The sequence below is a fragment of the Mandrillus leucophaeus genome, unplaced genomic scaffold (genome assembly GCF_000951045.1).
Source record: "Mandrillus leucophaeus isolate KB7577 unplaced genomic scaffold, Mleu.le_1.0 Scaffold796, whole genome shotgun sequence".
In the NCBI taxonomy this organism is placed as follows: Eukaryota; Metazoa; Chordata; class Mammalia; order Primates; family Cercopithecidae; genus Mandrillus; species Mandrillus leucophaeus.
This window is the reverse complement of record NW_012108652.1, coordinates 275,897-299,691: the sequence shown is the minus strand read 5'-3', so window position 1 is coordinate 299,691 and position 23,795 is coordinate 275,897.

Here is a 23,795-nt window from a genome sequence, read left to right as displayed (position 1 = left end):
GAGGCACTGCGGATGGATAATTTCTGGCAGCTTATTTTGAATTTTCTCTCTCCCAATACTCAGGATCAGCATGAAAGGAGCAGCATACATTGTACTCTTTGTCATATGCTATGGACAGTGGTGAGCCCCATGCTTCATTTCTGGAAGCTTATAAAGATAAGAACATTATGAATTTGCAACAAAAAATCAAAGATCTTGCAAGTGTTATTCTTAATAGCAAGGCTGTCAGCTTCCTAAGACTCTTAACACAGTAAGAATTTAAATCATTTAGCCACTAACTCATTGTTGCACATTAGCGTAACTTTATTATTCCAACAGCTTCTTGTCCAGGAATATAAAGTGGCAAATACTGTATTATTTCAGGCTTACTTCCTGAAAATCCATGTATCTGAACAATAGACTACTCTTCAATAGTTTGTCCAACTTGGATCACCAAATGACTTTTTACTACTCAAGCTTCCTTTCAAATCCTCACTGTGTTCACTAATCTTAAACTATCATATCACAACCTTAACCTAACTCCTACTTAGCTCTCAGCATTGAAAGACACCTTTAAACTAGATTCCCCAAACTCACAAATGTCACAATTTTGTCCTTTCCATCCAAGATTCTCCTAAGACGATCTTAAGGTAGTAGTCTCTCTCCTCGCAGTAAATCATAAACTTGGTGTTGATTAATGAACAAATTGTTTTTTTGTCGTCTCTTTGGGACATTAGCAGTAGACACTGATAATGGTCCCATAGATGAAAGTCAAAGAAGGCACTCTTCTAGAAAAGATATGTTTTACTTCAAGCCTTCTCCCCACTGGGCAGGTCCTAGCCTCAACTTCCAAGAATGAACAGTTGGTTTTCAATGTTCCTCTTTCTGCAGCCTCTATTTTATTGTGTCCTACATGTACTTAATTCCACCTACATTCACCATAATGTCAGACAGGGTCCCATAATGATCCCACACCATGTCTCCATCTCCCATTATACATAGTACAGGCATGACCACATAATGACTGTGCCCACTGGGAAAGCAGCAGATAAAGTAATTCATAAAGAGCTGTTAATAGGTGATAAAGCAACTGTCTGCTTTGCTCTTGTGAAAACGTCTCTAAGTGACATTCGAATTAAAGTGGGTATGAAAGATGCATTTTGAGGGCCTTTTTTTTTTTTTTTTTTTTCTGTCCCACGTCTGTTTCCAATCCTTTTTCCATCCAAAGTTTTAGCTTTGCAGATAGCTAAGGCCTAAAACACAAGTCTTTTCAGGGACATATGTTTTGCCTTTAATTCATTCTCAGAAATCAAATAATCAGTTTACTTAAAATTCTCAGGGAAAAATCATTATTTTCTTCTCTCACTAATAATTAGACAAATGTTCACATATGCTGTAACCATGTTTATTTGCGTGGTGTAAGTGGGAAAAAAGTCACCAAAGCAAGAATTATTTACACTCAACAGTTTGAGTGCTAATATAATTTTAAATTTTCAATAAACTTATTATATGTATCTGCATTATAAATAGCAAATATTCAAATAAATATTAAATTTAGGTCACATGACTGTCAGCAGGGAACCAAATACTGAATTCCTATTATTCAAAGAAGAGAGCATCATACACTTCCTTTTCTGTAATTACTTACCCTTCTCAGTATTATATATAGCAAATGAGATTTTAATTATGCTACAGCTGTTAGGCATATTTTATTTCTTCTCCTAAGATTTACTCTATCTGAAATATGAAACTTGAATTTGTCAACTTCTAAAAGGAAATACAAGCTGAAGATGTATCCGTATAGTATAAGGTTTTATGCTAATTAAATATATGTTTCTCAATTTTGTGTTAATGTAAATTATGGCTACCTCCATAGGGCACTCTTGTTCAATAAGAAATAATTTTGATGGGCTACCTGCTCATAGAGAATTCTATTACATGAGTTTTTTGTTTTTGGTTTTTTGTTTTTGTTTTTGTTTTTTTAGCATTACAGAGGCATTTTAAATAACAATGTGAGTCACTGTGAGAAAATTCATTTTCATATACAAGATAAATGATCTTAAAGCTAAATAGTCTTTTACAAAAGAAACTTGTTGAAGTGAAAAATGTGCTTTGTGATACATTTCACTGTTTTAGTAGAAAAGGGATTTTTTTAATCAGTAAAAGATGTTAATATATGATATATAATATATAATATATAATAAAATTTGTAGGTTTTTTGATACGAAATATACAGTACTTTGACTTTTGATAACAGCCATTGCCCTAGAGACACTAGTGTTGGACGTACAAGTACCCGTAAAAATATTAGCATCATTGACATTAACACACACTTAACTCCTTTATTTGATGTGAGTAGAAACGTATTACAAATGCGAGCAAGTCAGAGAGTGATATTGCCTTCTTGACGTTGTTGGAACTTAATAACCTTCAAAGAATCATCTAACAATAATACATTCTCTCATTTTAAATTTTGTGATAACTTTCCACTTCTCTCTCTTTCTCTGTCTGTGACACACACACACACACACACACACACACACACACACACACATCAGTATTGCATTTCCCCCTTTTCCAGCTTCTCTAAGCCATGACAATGTTTTAGTTGTTTCGTTATTTCATTGTGTATTGTTTTGGTTAGTGCCAGCAATAGCAAGTCATCCCTTTGCTCTTGAAATTACACCGTATGCTGTTTGACGGACCCTTTCCTAAAGGCCTTTCTTCTTATTCACTAATATTTGTAGTTATCATGTCCCTAGAAAACGACATTTGCCTGATGGCAGTTTAGGGAGTTTAATTTCCATATGGGGGGTGTGTGTGTGTGTATGTGTGTGTGTGTGTACTGTGGACCCTTATGTTTGACAAAGACTCCTTCCTTGCCCAAACTTTAGTCAGGCTCCTCTGAGCACTCTTTTCAACTAGATCTCATCCTTGGGTACTGTCTTCTGTCTCCGTAACTCAGTTTCAGCACAAATCATGCTCAGGCAGCTTAAAGAAGATCCTTCACCCTTGATATCTGATCAAATTCTTCATCTCCTACCCTTGATCTCTGATGACCCTGACCTACCTTCAGCAAGAACCCTAAATTGGTTTAGCAATAATCCCCCTAATATTGCCGTTTCTTCTTATAATTTTTACTCAGTATTTTACCCCATATTCTGCTCATTGGCTATAAATCCTCAGCGGTCGTTGCTGTTTTTGGAGTTCAGCCCACTCTCTCTCCCTTATTGTGATAGTCTTGATATATACACCATGAGGCCTCAATGAAGTCTTCCTTATCATTTTAGCAAGTGTTAGAATACTTTTTTCTTTAACAATCTCATTATCAACCCTTCGTCTAGCTCTGGACCCCACAACAAGACCTCAAATAGAACTGGAAATTTTGTTTTGTAGAATTTTCAGAGATCAATGTCTTCTGACAGCTTTTGTGTGTCTTCTCTTCAAGAGTTTGCACAAAAAGAGACATTGACATTGCACAATATTCAGCTTAATCAGAGCTCTAGTGAACATGAATGTGTAGGGATACATGGATACAATGATTTCCAACTTTCCCACTCAAAAGGTTTAAGCAGGTCTCCTGTCACTGCTTTTTGGGAGGTGTCATAGGTGTGACACATTGAGAGAATGTTTGAGTCACAGAATAAGGCAAAATAATACTTTACTAAAAAAAAAGTAGAAAAAAATTAGTGATAAAGCAGACAATATACCCAGGGTGTGGGGACTGAATTTTATGGGTGAAAGATGGTAAAGTGCTCTCACTGCTGTCCAGACCATAATCTTTTAGTAATTCTTCACTTTTCCCTTTTATTATTCTTCTCTTTTATTTCCTCTTTTATTCTCCCATATTTAATTTTCCCTTTCTCAGAGACAGTCAACCATTATACCATTTATACATGCTACAATTTGCAAGTCCCTCTCTACTCTGAGAAATATTTTATTTGTATTATTTCAATAATCTTTAATGCAACTCTCATTAAATTGATATAATTATATTCCTTTTACAGATGAGGAATCTTAAGTATGTAGTGATTACGTGATTTATTCATGGTCACATAGCTACTAAGAGGCAAAGTCAAAATTTAAACTCAGCCCTGCCCCAAATGTATTATTTGATATATTACCAGCATTTTCCAAGATTTATTGTACACTGATAAATAACCTGGAGATCTTGTTCAAATGTAGACTTGGACTCAGAAGCTCTGTGTTGGGACCTGAGATTCTGCTTTTCTGTGGGATGCTGATGCTGCAATCCTCTGTGCCACACTTTGCGTAGCATTTCTTGGCCACTTTTGGTTTTCACAGATAATATGTTTACTCATAATTTCATCTCATTATTTTGGTATATGTCCAAAACATTACAGATTAATTTATATCCAAGTTCATATTCTTTGCTCAATCCAAGGCTCAGAAATTTCTGGTATCAGTAGGATTTCCCTCATAAATAAATTCTCCCTTAAGGGCTTTGCTTAGACAAAAATATCAAATGTATTAATATCTTTTTTTGTCTTCAGTCCATCCATCAAATTTCTCATTTCACTAATCATTTTTTTTTCTCCACCTCCTCTGAACTCCTTTTAATTTATGTAGATCTTTTGGGCACCAACAAGCACAAATGAATGCTGTATTCCAGGTGCAGGCCCATCATTCACATGGAAAATACTATCATATCACATCTCTCTGTTGTATGAAACAAGAGATACAATCTTTCTCAGTATTAAGTCCAAAAGAACCCTGCATGATTTTGCGACTGAACTATATTGAAGATTTCTATCTAATTTGACATTGTAATTTACAGCCTCAAATATCTGTGCTACTTCAAAAGAACTAATTTACATCTTTGAAGCTGGATGACATGTTTTTTCTTATTCCCTGCATGTTTTATCCTTTTATTTTCCTTCTTTTTTTTTTTTTTTTTTGTTACTGATGTTAGCACACAGCAATCTCCATTTTAAAATTTGGGTTGGTAGTCGGTGGGGAGCCTCTTCTATATCCTTTATAGTTCATGCACTGCTGTCAGGGTAGAAGCATACTTCATATCCAAATGTCTTGTGGATTGAAATCCTGGATCTCTAGGGCAGAATTTTCAAATTAGTTAACATGACGAGGTGTTATGGACTTTCATTCTGGGAAGCTCTGTGAGACAAATCCAACCAAAATTATTGCCAAGTAATTGGTTAAAACATTTGAACTCCAGTATATTTTAAAATTTTCATTTTCAATAGTTGTTTTTTGTCACTATGCTGTGGTACCTTTGGCTGCTTAGAAATGTTTCTTGTGAAAAATTCCAGTCTGATCCCAGATGATCCACAAGGGAAGGGACTGATTCATGCCTATATCAGGAATGCTAAGTGGGAAGCCTTTTCCAAGCCCAAGGTCTCCTTTGAATTAGATTTACACATATTCAAAGAGTAGTAGTACCTATATTTCAGAAACTCGTGTTTATGCAGTTTATAGTTAAGGCTTGGTAAACTGCCCTTTGCAATAGTAACTCCAGCAGAGGTGTAGTAAAATCATTCAATAAAGAAGCTGGAAATGCCTGCACCTAGTAAGATCTAGTTGTGTGTCTGTCTGTGGTGGGATTTGGGGGGTGGGGGAGATAGGTATGTGTGTGTGTGTGTGTGTGAAAGAAAAAGAGAGTGAAGAAACTAGAGGCAAATTTTTATTTTTTCTTGGTTTATTTATAATTAGAATTTTCTATCATAGGATCTTCTTCGAGTCCACAGCCTAAAATTGTATGTCACATGACATAGATTTAGGTGTCTATGACACCTAAACAGTATCTCCAAGTTCTATCACATACTTGTATCCTTTTTTATTTTATTGTGATTTATTTAAATAGCAATGGTGTGGTTGATTTTATGATTATAAAAATAATCATAACTAATAATAACTAATATTTTTGGATGTTTACTATGGCAAGCACTATGCTAAATGTTTTAATAGCATAACATTTGATCCTCACAAAAATCTTGTTAGTTGGGTATAATCGTAAATTTATTTTATTTATGAGGAAACTGAAACTAGAGAGATTAAGTACATTGTCAGAGTCTCCTTATTATGTAGCTAGATAAGGATTATAATATCAATTTTTTTGACTCCAGAAATAATATATATAACTCATACACTATATTTTTATGTCTGTCCAAATCTCTGAGTCATAAAAACAATTAGTTAATTCTTACCAGTAGCAAAAAGCTAATAATAAATTATACAATGCAAGTTCTATAGAAGAAACCAAAGATGACTACTATGTGATTCCCTACAATTGAGTGCCTAAATTAGTAGGCTTAATGTATTTACATCTACACCTCAAATACAGTGCTATACTAAATACTATAATGGAGGAAGACATTAATATTAATGAAGGGGACAGAGGAGAGATATTTATTTTAATGAAAGGATTCTGGAATGACGTTCAAAGAAGATACGAACTGAAATGAGATTTAGGGAATATTTAGAGCTTTGACATGTGGTTACGGAGATGCAGGTAAGGGAGGAGATGACAACTGGCAAACACTCAAAGGCAAATAGTCCAGAGATTGGAGGACATGTTTAGAGAATAGCAGAAGTATTAGATAAATAAACCATAGGAAACACAGAAGGAAGAAGGAACACTGATACATGGGAAATGAAAGTAGAAAGTTGGGCTCAAGATGAACTGTATTTAAAGTTTACTAGTAGGGAAATGGAACATAACACATTTTGAATTGTCATATGATGAAGTCAAATCTATGTTTTAGAAGGTCATTTAGTCACTAAATGTGAACAGTGCTTTGGACAGGTGCAGGGAGTCCAATTAAATAATAAAAGGGGATGAACTACTGAAGAACAGTTTGGGCTGTGGGCTGGAAAGATAATGTATATATTCACTTGTGGTTACTCTGAAGTTTAGCTACAATGTATACTATAAGTTTCAAATATGTCTTATTTATATCATGGACAGAAGTTGCATGATTAATCTGTTATCTAAAATAGCACTTATTTAGGACACACCCTACTTATTATTTTATTTGAGACCTAGGATGTTGTATAATATCAGCTGATAAAAAGTTTCTAAATTTTATATAATATATTTTTTTCTTGATTTATATTTTATTCTAATTTTTTTTTTTTCTTTTTTTCTGTGATGGAGTCTCACTCTATCCCCCAGGCTGGAGTGCAGTGGCGCAATCTTGGCTCACCGCCAGCTCCACCTCCCGAGTTCATGCCATTCTCCTGCTTCAGCCTCCGGAGTAGCTGGGATTACAGGCTTCTGCCACCATGCCCGGCTAAATTTTGGTATTTTTAGTAGAGACGGGGTTTCACTGTGTTATCCAGAAGAGTCTCAGTCTCCTGACCTCATGATCCTCCCGCCTGGGCCTCCCAAAGTGCTGAGATTACAGGCGTCAGCCACTGCGCTCGGCCTATTCTGAACGTTTTAACAGAATATTACCATTCTAACTCCTGGTGTTTTGAAAGACTTTCATGTCAAACAAATCATAATAGAACTAGAATAATTTAAAAAGGAAAGATAGGCCTGCAGGAATCTTAAAAAATGAAAATAACAAGACTCTTTCCTTTAAGACATTAATTCTTTTTTTGAGAAAGGAATCGATTAGATGACTATTGAGTTATTTTCAACTTCAGTTTCCATGAATCTATGATTCATAGACAAGAAAAAATCTTTTATCTTTTGACTGATGGTCCTTCTTATCACTGTTTTTTCCCCTGCTGCCAAAAATAAGATTTCTCCAAATATAAAGACGTTTCAAGCAGACTTTTTGCTCTGTAAATCTCCAGTGATAAATACAGTCTTGAATATTGTGGTTTGGAGTGGTAAATAACCCAAAGTTGAATTTATAGAATTCTAGAGATACATTTTGTTGAGCCACCCCCTATTTTATATCCAAGTTTAGAATTATCTGACACTATTGTATTAGAAACAAAGTTCAAAGGATTAAAAAATAATTTAACGTACTGAAATGTTTCTTTTAAGCAAATTCTATAGATTTTCAATTATTATGAAATTACATTTTATTTCCAGAACTACCCAATTATCTGTTAATTATCTGCATAATTTTTTAACAAAATCCTCAGTAACTGGCAGTGTGCTGCTGGCAGTATGTCAGACCAGATATTTTGAGGAGGCTTTCCTGTTACAAAATAATTAGATCCTGCATAAAATGTGAATGTACATATATGGGTGAATATATACTCCCAGGGAGTAAGAAAGTCCTCACGCAACCAAAAATATATGATCAGAAAACACAAAGAATATGATTACATGAAGTCAGGCGCTGATCCCGAAATTAGCAAGTGGTTTGCAGGGGTGCCTGAATTAGGACTTGAGCCAATAACACAAAGTAGGAGCAGCTGAATGAGACATCCTGAGACCAAAAGAGAGGGTGGAAATAGCTTCAATTTGGTAAAACTGCCTGATTTTCAACAGAAGCAAATGCAAATTTCTGTCAAGAAGAAAACACCCTCAAATTTGGTCAGCACATTATCCACATAATCAAACTAATCAAATACGAACTCATAAAGATTGTCAGACATACAAGGAACCAAATTAACATGGAATAGACTCATTAAAACAATAAACAATAGATTTACATTTCCTAAGGATCCTAAAATCTCAAGTATCAGATACAAATTTGAAATTCTTACATTGGAAATGTTTACCACAATAAAAATGGGATAACAAAAATAGCAATTAATAAGTTGTTAAAATGTCCAGACTAATTTGATAAGTTAGGATTTCCCAAAGAAACAGAACCAATAGACTTGATTCAACCCTCTGTTTATCTCTTATCTATCTATCTATCTATCTATCTATCTATCTATCTATCTATCTATCTATCTATCTATCTATCTATTATTACCACCTATCTAGCTTTATTTTAAGAAATTGGCACATGTGATTGTGGAGGCTTGCAAATTTGAAAATTGTAGGGCAGTCTGGCAGGCTGGAAACTCATGCAAAATTCATGTTCCAGAGTCAGTTCTGAAACCCACAGGACAGGCTGGCAAACTAGAAACTCAGGCAGGATTTCTATATTACAGTTGAGGCAGAATTCCTTCTTAAGGTAATCCATTTTTGCTCTTAAGGTGTTCAACTAAGAGGCTCGGCCAATTTATTGAGGATACTCTCCTTTCCATATAGTCAATTAGTTGTAAATGTTAATTACATCTACAAAATACTTTCACAAAACATTATGTTAATGTTTGACCAAACAACTGGGCTCCGTTGCCTAGCCAAGTTGACACATAAAATTTGCCATCACAGAAACAAATAAAATAAACTTTAAAAAATAAAAATATAATTATTAAAATTTTAAAAATAAGTGGTTTAGTAGCAAAATAGACAGAGTACAATTGAGAATTATTTCAGTGGAAGATATATCCAAAGAAATTACTCAGATGTACAGAAATTATAAGAGTAATTAATAAATAAGAAGGAAATAATAAAAAGTGCTAACACCTGACTAATTGAAGGCCCAGAAAATGACGTGGAGAAAGAAAAAGAATGGAGAAGGGATAATGCCTGAAGAAATAACAACTGAAAATTTTTCATAAATAATGAAAGACACAAATACCCAGGTATTAGAAATACACTGAATCAAGCAGAAACCAAGCCACATAAAAAAATGCTACCCCCAACCATCACACGTCAGCATACATTGAGTAGGCCCATTAGAACATATCTGAGCTGATTACACTAATTATAACTAAAATCTGCAGACAAAACACAAAACACAACTATCTGAAGACTCAGAAAACTCCAGGCACAGATGGTTTTGGGGGAGAATTCTACCAATTCTACAAAATCTCTTACATTTCTCATTTCACTTCATTGTCCTGATAACAAAATATAGGAAAAAATAAACTATAAATGAATAGCTCCCATGAACCTCAAGATGCAAATGTCTGCAATAAAACACATTTAGTAAATCACATCCAGCAGTACATAAAAGAATGATAATACATCATGACCAAGTGTGATTTATTTTAGGAGTGCCAGGCTAGTTTAATACTCAAAAAATAATCAGAGACTTAGCCATTTAAAGGCAAAAAAAGAAAAGTCACATGATCATATCAATAGCATCAGAAATGAATTTTAAGTAATTAAACAAGCTTTTTTTTTTTTTTTTTAAAAAAAAACCTGACAGTTTTATTTTGCGGATTTTTTTTCTTTTTCTTTTTTATAATACTTTTTAAGTTCTAGGGTACATGTGCACAATGTGCAGGTTTGTTACATATGTATACTTGTGCCATGTTGGTGTGCTGCACCCATTGACTCGTCAGCATCCATCAACTCATCATTTACATCAGGTATAACTTCCAATGCCATCTGTCCCCCGTCCCCCCTCCCCATAATAGGCTCCAATGTGTGATGTTCCCCTTCCAGAGTCCAAGTAATCTCATTGTTCAATTCCCACCTATGAGTGAGAACATGTGGTGTTTGGTTTTCTGTTCTTGCGATAGTTTGCTGAGAATGATGGTTTCCAGCTGCATCATGTCCCTACAAAGGACACGAACTCATCCTTTTTTATGGCTGCATAGTATTCCATGGTGTATATGTGCCACATTTTCTTAATCCAGTCTGTCACTGATAGACATTTGGGTTGATTCCAAGTCTTTGCTATTGTGAATAGTGCCACAATGAACATATGTGTGCATGTGTCTTTATAGCAGCATGATTTATAATCCTTTGGGTATATACCCAGTAATGGGATGGCTAGGTCATATGGTATTTCTAGTTCTAGATCCTTGAGGAATCGCCATACTGTTTTCCATAATGGTTGAACCAGTTTATAATCCCACCAACAGTGTAAAAGTGTTCCTATTTCTCCACATCCTCTCTAGCACCTGTTGTTTCCTGACTTTTTAATGATTGCCATTCTAACTGGTGTGAGATGGTATCTCATTGTAGTTTTGATTTGTATTTCTCTGATGGCCAGTGATGATGAGCATTTTTTCATGTATCTGTTGGTTGTACGCATGTCTTCTTTTGAGAAATGTCTGTTCATATTCTTTGCCCACTTTTTGATGGGGTTGTTTGTTTTTTTCTTGTAAGTTTCTTTGAGTTCTTTGTAGGTTCTGGATCTTAGCCCTTTGTCAGATGAGTAGATTGCAAAAATGTTCTCCCATTCTGTAGGTTGCCTGTTCACTCTGATGGTAGTTTCTTTTGCTCTGTAGAAGCTCCTTAGTTTAATTAGATCCCATTTTTCAGTTTTGGCTTTTGTTGCCATTGCTTTTGGTGTTTTAGACATGAATGATAAAAACTCTCACAAAGCTTGGAATCATCTAAACTTTCCTTAACTTAATAAAGGATGTTGTATTAGGTTTCTGTGACTGCTGTAATAAATTACCAGCTAGTGGCTTAAAAGAATGCATTTTATTATCTTATAATTCTGGCAATTCAAACACCACTTGCTCCATGAACTCTTCCCTGATCCTTCCAAATGGGTGTAATCCTTTCATTTTTTTTGAACTTTAACAACATTTTGCATGTTCCATTTTGTTCTACTTGTATTCTAATATAATTATTTGTTTACTGACTTACTCCTTAAAAAAGTTCATGCTCTCTGCTCATTGAAATAAAGGACTGTGCCATTTTCATATCCTTTCAATATCTAGCTGCTAGTACGGTGTATGGGCTGAATTGGATGCCCCCAAAATTCATATGTTGAAGCCCTCACCTCTAGTACCTCAGGATATGCCTGTATTTGGAAAGAGGGTCTTAGAAGAGGTAATTCGATAGAAATATGATTATTAAATTTGGCCCTACTCTACATGACTGCTGTCCTTATAACAGGAGAATAAGAGTCTGGGCACGGTGGCTCACTCCTGTAATCCCAGCACTTTGGGAGGCCGAGGCGGGCGAATTGCCTGAACTCAGGGGTTCGAGACTAACCTGGGAAACATGTGAAACCCTATCTCTACTAAAATAAAAAATAAAAATAAAAAAATAGCCGGGCACGGTGGTGTGTGTATGTAGTCCCAGCTACTTGAGAGGCTGAAGTAGGAGAACTGGTTGAACCCAGGAAGCGGAGGTTGCAGTGAGCTGAGATCGTGAAACTGCACTCCAGCCTGGTGACAGAGTGAGACTCCGTCTAAAAAAAAGAAAGAAAGAAAAGAACAGGATAAAAAAAGAGGAGAATAGGAAACACAGAGGAACACCAGGGCTGTGCATTCACAGAGGCACAAACCATGTAAATAGGCAGCAAGACGGTAGCTATCTTCAAACCGAAGAAAGAGGCTTGGCATGTTGTTATGCTAGCTATAGCAAACTAATACATAAGGTAATTCATAAATATTTCTATATTTAATTGTATAAAATTGTTCTATGGTGTGGAAAGATGACATGAGTGTGCCAACACTATCCTAACCCTGTTCCAATTATATATTATATATAATTGTTCATATATAATTATATTAAATATAATTATGTTTATATATTATATATATTAGAACTCTGTATATATATATGTGTGTGTATATATATATATAAAAACATATATATATATTTTCTGACCATTTAACCTTGCTGGCATTTGGTGGGAGGAAGGTAGTACAGAGAATGGAGTCAGCACCTTAGAAGGTTCCTCTTCTTTATAAAGCTAAGGATGTTGTTGTTGGATATTAGAACTCTTCAAAGAAGAGTAGCCATTTTATTTTTCTCAATAATTACTATTTAAGAATGTTTATATTCATTAAAACCAATATTTATTAGAAGCATATCCAATAACTTAGAGAGAAAAGATTGATATTTGAATTTGACTTTGCAAATAAAGAAAATTAGGCATCAAAAAATGCGTGAAAACTTTAAGGTCCATTTAATGCAAATTTTTTTACATTTTTGGTGAGCAGTTCTTCAGAATAGGAACTGTGGTGGGGTACCTCTGTACGTGTGGTGTGTTTGTGTTTGTGTGTTGTAGATGAAGCATGAGCAGTGGGATATACAAGAATTATATTACAGTGAATTATGTTTGTCTTCGCTGAGTATCCAATGTGATTGGAAGAAAAAAACAATAAAAATGAAAACCTTACCTCTATTAAATGGTCCTAGTAGAAAGCCCCAAATATTATGTGCCTCATCATAGAAAATAGCACAAAATCTAGTTGTTCACACACTAAAGCAGGAAGCTCAGAGTTGGGAGTGATCTAGAAGTTTTCTTTATATGTCCTTTGAGAGTTAGAACTTAGTCGTGTATGTCTTCTTTGCTTAACATAACACAGTCGCTGATAAATGATCAGCACTTCCATGTTGAAATGAATTATACCAAATTAAGGTAGATAAATCCAATGCATACTTTGATATTTTGTTGTTTTGTCCCTCTCACACTAGGAGAAAATTTTCTGACGCCTCTGATTCACACATCAGACTTGTTATCCATACACAACTGGCAACACTGTTTTTCAGAGTGGTCAAATAAGTCATTATCAAGAGTATATGCTAGCAAAAACTGGCGCTATGAGGGTTATGATCAATTTAGAGTAAATGTAGATAAAGCTGAAGTGGCTATTAGGGCTTTGACATGACCCGTTCACACCAGCATTTCTCGTGTTCTGATTCAAATCCCACCCGCACTCAAGTGAGTGAGAGCTCCAAACTAGTATTTGGAAAAAAAGGATAAAAAAGAGATGCAACAATCTCATTAACAAATATTATATAAATTGATTTTTCAACTTAAATGTTTAAATTTCTATGAATTTATTCAGATCCTAGAGTGCTGGCTCTGTCCTCCTTCTTCCCCCTTCTTTGATATTGTCTGAATGCAAAATGTCCTGTTGTTGATATGGTACTAATAAAAATGATGCCCACACTAGCAGGCCATCAGGCTTTTCATTATATGAATAATTATATGACTTTCATTTTATTTGAAATTCATATATGATTGAAAATCATATAATGATTTTCTTTTCATTGTATGAATTACATGAATTTCATACAATAATTTCATATTATAACATAAGGAATTATTATATATACTTTATATATTATTATATGAATTTCAGTGACACCAAAGTCAACAGTCTGAGTCTTTAAATTAACAGATATTTAATCTAATGGTTTCTTAAAGAATAGCAGCTTATTTAAAAAAGGAAGACTCATATTTTTTTTAATATTAATTGTCCCAGAAAGGACAATAAACTTGCTTTTTTAAATTGCTGCCTTCTGCTCAGAATTAACTTCTGTTTATTATTCCCATTTGTTGTATGGAGATCATAACTTTGAAAAAATAAATGTCAAGAGACAACTTTATTAGGACATTGATTATTGATTTTATTGGAACTAATGATTCTGATGGATAAGAATGCAGTTATTTTGTGGCAGTCTGAAGATTTTTGACATAAGAAAGAAAACTATGTATGTTGGGTGACTTTAATTTGTTACTGTGTAAAAAATAGCAAAAAGTTTTTAAATGATTTGCTGGAATGAAACATGACTTTGCTCTTGAAGCATTTTTGTGCCAAGGAGTATAAAGTTTTTAATTTTTTAAAGATTTTTATTATTTAAAAAAAAATTAAACAAAAGTTAGAGAAATGTTGGTATTACAGGAATGCGTCACTGTGCCTGACCTCCCATTTCTTTATTTTTAATATTTAGGGGTACATTGCTGTATATATTTGTGGGGTAGATGAGATATTTTGATACAGGCATATAATGTTTAATAATCATATCAGGACAAATGGGGTTTTTAACACCTCAATCATTCATCATTTATTTCTGTTATAAATATTCTAAATGTACCTGTTCAGTTATTCAAAAATATACAACAAATTATTGCTGACTGTAGTCACTCTGTTGAGCTATAAAATAATACATCTTATTTATTGTATCTAACCATATTTTTGTTCTCCTTAACCATCTCCATTACCCAACTCTTTACCCCTAGTACCATTCCCAGCTTCTGGTAACCATCATTCTACTCTCTATCTCCATGAGTTCAATTGTTTTAATTTTTAACTCCCAAAAATAAGTGAGGACATGAGAAATTTGTCTTTCTGTACCTGACTTATTTCATTTAACATACTGTCCCGCCGTTCCATTCATGCTGTAGTGAATGACTGGATCTTGTTCTTTCTTATAGCTGAATACTACTCCATTGTGCATATGTACCACATTTTCTTTAGCAGTTTATCTGTTGATAGACACTTAGGTTGCTTTCAAATCTTGGCTATTGTGATTAGTGCTGCAAAAAACATAGGTATGTATGTTTATATATTATAGCTATCTCTTTAATGTACTGATTTCCTTTCCTTTGGAAACCTACCAGTGGGATTTCTGGCTCATATAGTAGTTCTATTCTTAGTTGTATTATTATTATTATTATTATTATTATTACTATTGAGATAGGGTCTTGCTATGTTGCCTAGGCTGTTCACAAACTACTGGGCTCAGGGATCTGCCCACCTCGGGCTCCCAAAGTGCTAGGATTACACATGTGAGCCACCATGCCACAGGCCCTATTCTTAGTTTTTTGAGGCACCTCAATACTGTTCTCTATGGTGGCTGTATTGATGAACATTCCCACCAAAAGTGTGCCAGGGTTCCCCTTTCTTTACATCCTCTCCAGAATTTGTTATTGTTAGTCTTTTGGATAAAAGCCATTTTAACTGAGGTGAAATGATATCTCATTGCAATTTTGGTTTGCAATTCTCTGATGATCAATAATTTTGAGCAACTTTTAATATATCTGTTTGCCATTTTTATGTCTTCTTTTGAGAAATGTCTATTCAGGTCTTTTGCCCATTTTTAAACCAGATTATTAGACTATTTCCTATTGACTTGTGTTCTTCATGTATTCTGGTTATTAATCCTTTGTCAGATGGATAGTTTGTAGTTATTTTTTCCCATTCTGTGGGATCTTTTTTCATTTTACTGTTTCATTTGCTGTAGAGAAGCATTTTAACTTGATGTAATCATATTTGTTCATTTTTGCTTTGATTGCCTGACCTTTAGGGAGTATTACTTAAGAAATTTTTGCCCACACCAATATCCTGGAGAGTTTTACCAATGTTTTCCTGCAGTAGTTTCATAGTTGGAGGTCTTAGATTTAAGTTTAATAATTCATTTTGATTTGATATATGTATATGGTGAGAGACAGAATTCTAGTTTCATTCTTCTGCTTATGAATATCCAGTTTTTCCAGCACCATTTATCAGAGACACTTTCCTTTCCCCAGTGTATGTTCTTGACCCCTTTGTCAAAAATGAGTCGACTGTAGATATATGGATTTATTTCTGGGTAGTCTATTCTGTTACACTAGTCTAAGTGTCTGTTTTTATGCTACTACTATGCTGTTTAGGTTATCATTGCTGTGTAGTAGAGTTTGATGTCAGGTAACGTGATTCCTCTAGTTTGCTCTCTTTGCTCAGTATGACTTCAGCTCTTCTGGCTTTTTTGTGTTTCTGCATAAATTTTAGGAATGTTTTTTCTATTTCTGTGAAGAATGTCATCAGCATTTTTGATAGAGATTGCATTGAATCTATAGATTGCTTCGGTAGTATGGACATTTTAACAATATTAATTCTTCTAATACATTAACAAGGAATATCTTTCCCTTTTTTTGTGTGTATCCTCTTTAGTTTCTTTCATCAGTGTTTCACAGTTTTCATTGTAGACATTTTTCACTTCCTTGGTTAAGTTTATTCCCAAGTATTTTATTTTATTTGTAGCTATTATAAATGGGAGTACTTTCTTGATTTCTTTTTCAGCATGTTCACTATTGGTATATAGAAATGCTACTGATATTTTAATGTTGATTTTATATCCTGCAACTTTACTGAGCTTGCTTATCACATTTAATAGTTATTTGGTAGAGTCTTTAGGATTTTCCAAATATAAGATATTATACATAAACAAGGATAATTTGTCTTTTTTCCTTTCAATTTGTACACCGTCGATCTCTTTCTCTTGTCTAATTGCTTTACCTAGGGCTCCCATTATTATGTTGAATGATAGTGATGAAAAAGCATTCTTGTCTTTTTCCAGATCTTAGAAGAAAGGCTTTCAATTTTTTCCAGTTTCGTATGATTCTAGCTGTGGGTCTGTCATATATGGCATTTATTGTATTGAGGTGTGTTCTTTTTCCACCCGGTTTTTTGTGGGTTGTCTTTTTCATGAAGGGATGTTGAATTTTATCAAATGCTTTTTCAGCATCAGTTGAAATAATCATATGTTTCTTGTTCTTCATTTTGTTGATATGATATTATCACATTGATTGATTTGCATATGTTACAATATCCTTGCATCCCCGGGATAAATCCTACTTGGTTATGAGGCATTATATTTTATTGTGTTAAATTCAATTTGGTAGTATTTTATTGAGGATTTTTGCATTAATATTCACTAGATATATTGGCCTGTAGTTTTCCTTTTTTGATGTATCCTTTTCAGACTTTCTTATCATGTTAATACTGGCCTTGTAGAATGGGTTTGGAAGTATTCCTTCCTCCTCTATTTCTTTGGAATAGTTTGAGAAGGTTTGGTATTAGTTTTTCTTTAAATGTTTGATAAAATTCAGCAATGAAACCATTGGGTCCCAGGCTTTTCTATGCTGGCAGACTTTGTATTATGGCTTTGATCTCCTTACTTCTTATTTGTCTATTCCGGTTTTGGATTTCTTCATTGTTCAATCTTGGTAGTTTGTATGCATTTAGGAATTTATCAGTTCCTTCTAGGTTTTTCAACTTCTTGACATATAGTTGCTCACAGAAGCCTCTAGTGATCCTTTGAATTTCTGAGGTATGAATTATAATGTCTCCTTTTTCATCTCTGATTTTATTTGGTTGGATTTTCTCTGTTTTTGTTTTAGTTTGGCTAAGGGCTTGTTGATTTTGTTAATCTTTTAAAACATAGAACTTTTCAGTTGGGCATGGTGGCTCACACCTGTTATCCCAGCACTTTGGGAGGCGGGTGGATCACAAGGTCAGGAGATCAAGACCATCCTGGCTAACCTGGAGAAACCCCGTCTCTACTAAAAATACAAAAAAATTAGCCAGGCATAGTGGCGGGCGCCTGTGGTCCCAGCTTCTAGGAGGCTGAGACAGGAGAAAGGTGTGAACCAGGGAGGCAGAACTTGTAGTGAGCCGAGATCAGGCCACTGCACTCCAGCCTGGGTGACAGAGTCAGACTCCGTCTCAAAAAAGAAAGAAAGAAAGAAAAAGAGAGAGAGAGAGCAAGCAAGCTTTTCATTTTCTTGGTCTTTTGTGTTGTTTATTTTTTTTCAATTTCGCTTATTTCTGCTTATATTTATTTTTTGTTATACTCATGTTGAGTTTGGTTTGCTCTTGCTTTTCTAGTTCTTTCAGATGTTGTTTGAAATTTTCTACATTTTGATATAGGCACTTATTGCTATGAAATTTCCTCTTAGTACTTCTTTTGCTGTATCCCATGGGTTTTAGTATGTTTTCATTTTCATTTGTTTCTAGGAATTTTATAATTTCTCCCTTAATTTCTTTATCGACCCACTGGTAATTCACGAACTTATTATTATTATTTTATTTATTTATTTTTGAGACAGATTTTCACTCTTATTGTCCATGCTGGAGTGTAATGGCACAATCTCGGCTCACCAGAACCTCTGCCTCCCAAGTTCAAGTGATTTCTCCTGCCTTAGCCTCCCAAGAAGCTGGGGTTGCAGGCATGTGTCACCATGCCCAGCTGATTTTGTGTTTTTATTAGAGACGAGTTTTCCTTGTGTTGGTCAGGCTGGTCTCAAACTCCCGACCTCACGTGATTACAGGCATGAGCCTTCACACCTGGCCGAGGAGCATATTATTTAATTTGATTCTGTTTGCACAGTTTCCAAAGTTCTTCTAGTTTTTTTTTTTTTTTTCCAGTTTTATTCCATTATGGTTAGAGAAAATACTTGATACAATTTCAATTTGAGTGTTTTAAGACTTTTTTTGTGGCCTGATATTATGGTCTATCCTTGAATAGTCCACATGTTGAAAAGACTGTATATTCTGTAACTATTGGATGACATTTTCTGAAAATGTCTATTATGTCTATTTGGTCCATAGTGCAGATTAGTTCTGATATTTATCTGATGTGTTTCTGTCTGATGATCTGTCCAATGCTGAAAGTAGTGTGTTGAAGCTTCTAGATATTATTGTATTGACTCTATCTCTCTCTTTGGCTCTAATAATATACGCTTTATGTAACAGGTGCTGCAGTTGAAAGTGCATATATATTTACAATTGCTATATCCTCTTGATGACTTGACCTCTTTATCACTATATAATAATTTTACATGTCTCCTTTTATAGTTTGTGTCTTGAAATATGTTTTATCTGATATAGTATAGCTATTCCTGCTCTTTTTTGGTTTCTATTTGCATGGAATATCCTCTCCCTCCTTAATTTTCAATCTGTATGTATCTTTATAGGTAAAGAGTATTTTTTGTAGGCAGTAAATTGCTGGGCCTTATTTTTTATCCATTCACCCACTCTATGCCTTTTGATTGGAGGGCTTAGTCCATTTACATTCAACGTTATCACTGACAAATAAAAACGTGCTCCTGCCATTTTGCTATCTATTTTCTGTCATTTTGTTGTCTTCTCTTTCTTCCTTCCTTCTTTCCTGTCTTCCTTTTTGTGAATGTGGTTTTCTATGGTGCTATGTTTTAATATTTTGCTTTGTCTTTTTCAAATCTTTTGTAGGATTTTTAATTTGAGGTTACCATGAGGCTTACAAATAACATCTTATAATCCATTATTTTGAACCGATGACAACTTAACATTGATTGCAGAAGGAAACAAAAAAAACAACCAGAGAGAAAACTATTAAAATCTCTATACTTTAATTTCATTCTCACTCCCATTTTTATCTCTTTGTTGTTTCTATTTTTATTATACTGTCTGTGTGTTATGCATTTTTGCAATTATTAGTTTTGGTAGGTTAGTCTTTTAGTCATCCTACTCAATATATGAGTAGTTTACTCACCACAACTATAATGTTCTAATTTTTTGTGTTTGTCTGTGTACTTACTATTACCAGTGAGTTTGGTATCTTCAAATAATTTCTTATTGTTCATTAATGTTCTTTTCTTTTATATTGAAGAGCTCTCTTTAGCATTTCCTATAGGACAAGTCTGGTATTAATGAAATCCTTGCTTTGTTTGTCTGGTAAAATCATTATTTTTCCTTCATGTTTAAATAATATTTTTGCTAGATATAATATTCTAGGATCAGAGAGTTTTTCTTCAGCACATTAAATATATCATGCCACTCTTTCCTGGTGTGTAAAGTTACCACTGAGAAATTTGCTGCCAGACATATTAGAACTTATTTATATGTTATTTGTTTCTTTTCTCCTGCTGTTTTTAGGATACTTTCTTTATCCCCGACCTTTGGAAATTTGATTTTAAATGTCTTGAGGTAATCTTATTTGTGCTATATCTGCTTGGTGTTCTATAACCTTCTTGTACTGGAATATTGATGTATTTCTCTAGATTCAGAAAGTTCTCAGTTATTATCCTTTTAACTAAATTTTCTACCCCAATCTCTCTGTGTCCTCTTTAAGGCAATAACTCTTAGATTTGCCCTTTTTAGGCTATTTTCTAGATCCTGTAGGGATACTTTATTCTTTTTTGTTTTTTCTCCTCTGACTGTGTATTTTCAAATAGGCTGTCTTTAAGCTCACTAATTTTTTCTTTGCTTGATCTGTTCAGAGACTCTGATGCATTCTTTTTGTTGTTGTTGTTGTTGTTGTTGTTTTTGAGATGGAGTCTTGCTCTGTTGCCCAGGCTGGAGCGCAGTGGCGCGATCTTGGCTCACTGCAAGCTCCGCCTGCTGGGTTCACACCATTCTCTTGCCTCAGCCTCTCGAGTAGCTGGGACTACAGGCGTCCACCACCACACCTGGCTAATTTTTTGTATTTTTAGCAGAGAAAGGGTTTCACCGTGTTAGCCAAGATGGTCTCGATCTCCTGACCTCGTGATCCACCTGCCTCAGCATCCCAAAGTGCTGGGATTACAGGCGTGAGCCACTGCGCCCAGCCTGATGCGTTCTTAAGTTTGTCAAATGCAGTTTTCAGCTGCAAAATTTCTGCTATATTCTTTTAAATTATTTCAATCTCTTTGCTAAGTTTATCTGATGGGATTCTGAATTTTTTCTTTGTGCTATCTTGGATTTTGTTGATCTTTCTAGAAACAACTATTTTGAATTATCTGTCTTAAAGGCCACAAATCTCTATCATTTCAGAACTGGTCATAGTGCCTATTTGTTTCATCTGGTGATGTCTGGTTTTTTTTGTTGTTTTGTTTTGTTTTTGTTTTTTTTTTGCATGGTCTAGGTGATTGTGATTGTTAATTTCTAGTTAATGAAAAGCTTGGTATTTATTCTAATCTTTGCAGTCTGGGCTTATTTGTACACATCCTTCTTGAGAAAGCTTTCCAAGTATTCGAAGGGAATTGAGTGTCGTGATCTAAGTCTTTGGTCACTGCAGCATTAAGGGTCATATGCATTAGAGGGCATCCCAAGCCCAGTAATGTTGTAACTTTTTCAGAGTTCTAGAAGTACTTCTTTGGTATTTTTGGTTATGATATAGGTGAACACCCTGGATTACCAAGTAGAATCTCTTGTTTTCTTCCCTTACTCCCCCTGCCTCCTACCCTCAACAAATGGAGTCTCTCTCTGTGCTGAGATGCCTGGAGTTAGGGTAGGGATGACACAAGGTCTCCTATGGCCACCACCTCTGGGACTGTGCTGGGTTACACCTGAAGCCAGCACAATACTTTGTTTCACCCAAGGCCTGTGGTAGCGTGTTCCCTTCTGGCTTAGGGCAGGTCTAGAAAGTCCCTCCAATAGCTAAGGCCTGGCATCAGGGACTTTAGGAATCTCCCGTTTGTCTTATTTTACTGTGGCTTAGCTGGAACCATAATTTTAAGAAAAAGTTCTTTATACTTTTCCTGCCTCTTTTCTTAAGCAGAAAGGGTCCCTTCTTGTGGCCACCACAGCTGGAAATGTGCTGGGTTACACCTGAAGCCAGCCCAATACTGGATCTTGTCCAAGGCCCATAGTTACTGTTGCCTGACTACCACTGATGTTTATTCAAGGCCCAAGGGCTCTTTCATACCAGGTGGTGAATTCTGCCAAGACTGTTTTTCTTTTTTTTTTTTTCCCTTTAGGATGTGTGTTCTCTTCTGGCCCAGGGTGGGTATAGAAATGTTTTCTGAGAGCTATAGCCTGGAATGGGGTCTTCAGGGCCCTGCTTGCTGTTTTGTTATACCGTGACTGAACCAGTAGGAAAGTTGCAAGATAAAAATCCTCTTTACTCTTTTCTTTCTTCATAGAGCTGTGAGCTGTGCTGCCTGAAGTTTGGATAGGGGTAACACAAGCACTCCCTTGGTCATCTCAGCTGGTGTCTCACTAGGTTGCATGCACCTCAAGTCCACTATCTCTAAGCTCAGTTCAGGGACAGGACTTGCCTCGGAATTTCAGTCTGTGTGATCTACACTACCTTTCAAGTTTACTTAGGACTTCAGAGTACTTTAGCCTATAGTGGTCGGGTTAGTCAGAACTCAGCTTCTTACTACTGGATGGACAATTCCCCTCTGGCCAGGGCTGATCCAAGTGCCCCCTCTGTTGTGTTGAATTCTGCATTGTGTTGCTTTCTGCTGTGACAAGGTAGCACTGAGTTCCCATGGAAAATCCCACAACTGCTGTACTTTTCCTCCTCCAAGCACACAGATTCTCTCTTTATGCCAAGCTGCTCTGTGGGGAGTTGGAGATTGCCAATTCGAGACTGTCCTTGCTACACTTTTCAGGGCCTCTTTTCTTGCTATGATGTTAAAGCCAGGTACTGTGATCACTCACCTGAGTTTTGGTTCTTATGAAAGTACTCTCTTGGGTGGATAGTTGTTTAATTTTGTGCTCCAGCTGGAGGAGGAGAATGATCACTGGAAGGTTCTATTCAACCATGTTGCTCCACCTTCTATAAGTTTTTAGCATCTTTCTCTTTACCTGTGCAATCATTCTCCAGGTAGGACAAGGTACTCACCTGGACTCTAGCGATACTCTACAGAGTATTTTCTTTGCATTGGTCTCCCTAAGTCCATGCATGGTCAGATGTGGAAATTAAATACATGTAACTTTAATTCATTCTCATAGCTACAAAGCTTTCTATATTACAGATGTATAGTAATTTAATTAATTCTTACCTTATTGAAAGATGTATAGATTTTTTAAAATTATTATTATACTTTAAATTCTAGGGTACATGTACATAATGTGCAGGTTTGTTACATAGGTATACATGTGCCATGTTGGTTTGCTGCACCCATCAACTCGTCATTTGCATTAGGTATTTCTCCTAACGCTATCCCTCCCCCAGCCCCTAGTCTCCAACAGGCCCTGGTGTGGGATGTTCCCCTCCCTGCGTCCATGTGTTCTCCTTGTTCAACTCCCACTTATGAGTAAGAACATGTGGTGTTTGGTTTTCTGTCCTTGTGATAGTTTGTTGAGAATGATGGTTTCCAGCTTCATCCATGTCCCTACAAAGGACATGAACTGATTGTTTATATGGCTGCGTAGTATTCCATGGTTATATGTGTCACCTTTTCTTTATCCAGTCTATAATTGATGGGCATCTGGGTAGGTTCCAAGTCTTTGCTATTGTGAATAGTGCCGCAATAAACATAGGTGTGCATGTGTCTTTATAGTAGCATGATTTATAGTCCTTTGGTTATATACCCAGTAATGGGATCACTGGTTCAAATGATGTTTCTAGTTCTAGATCCTTGAGGAATCACCACACTGTCTTCCACAATGGTTGAACTAATTTACACTCCCACTAACAGTATAAAAGTGTTCCTATTTCT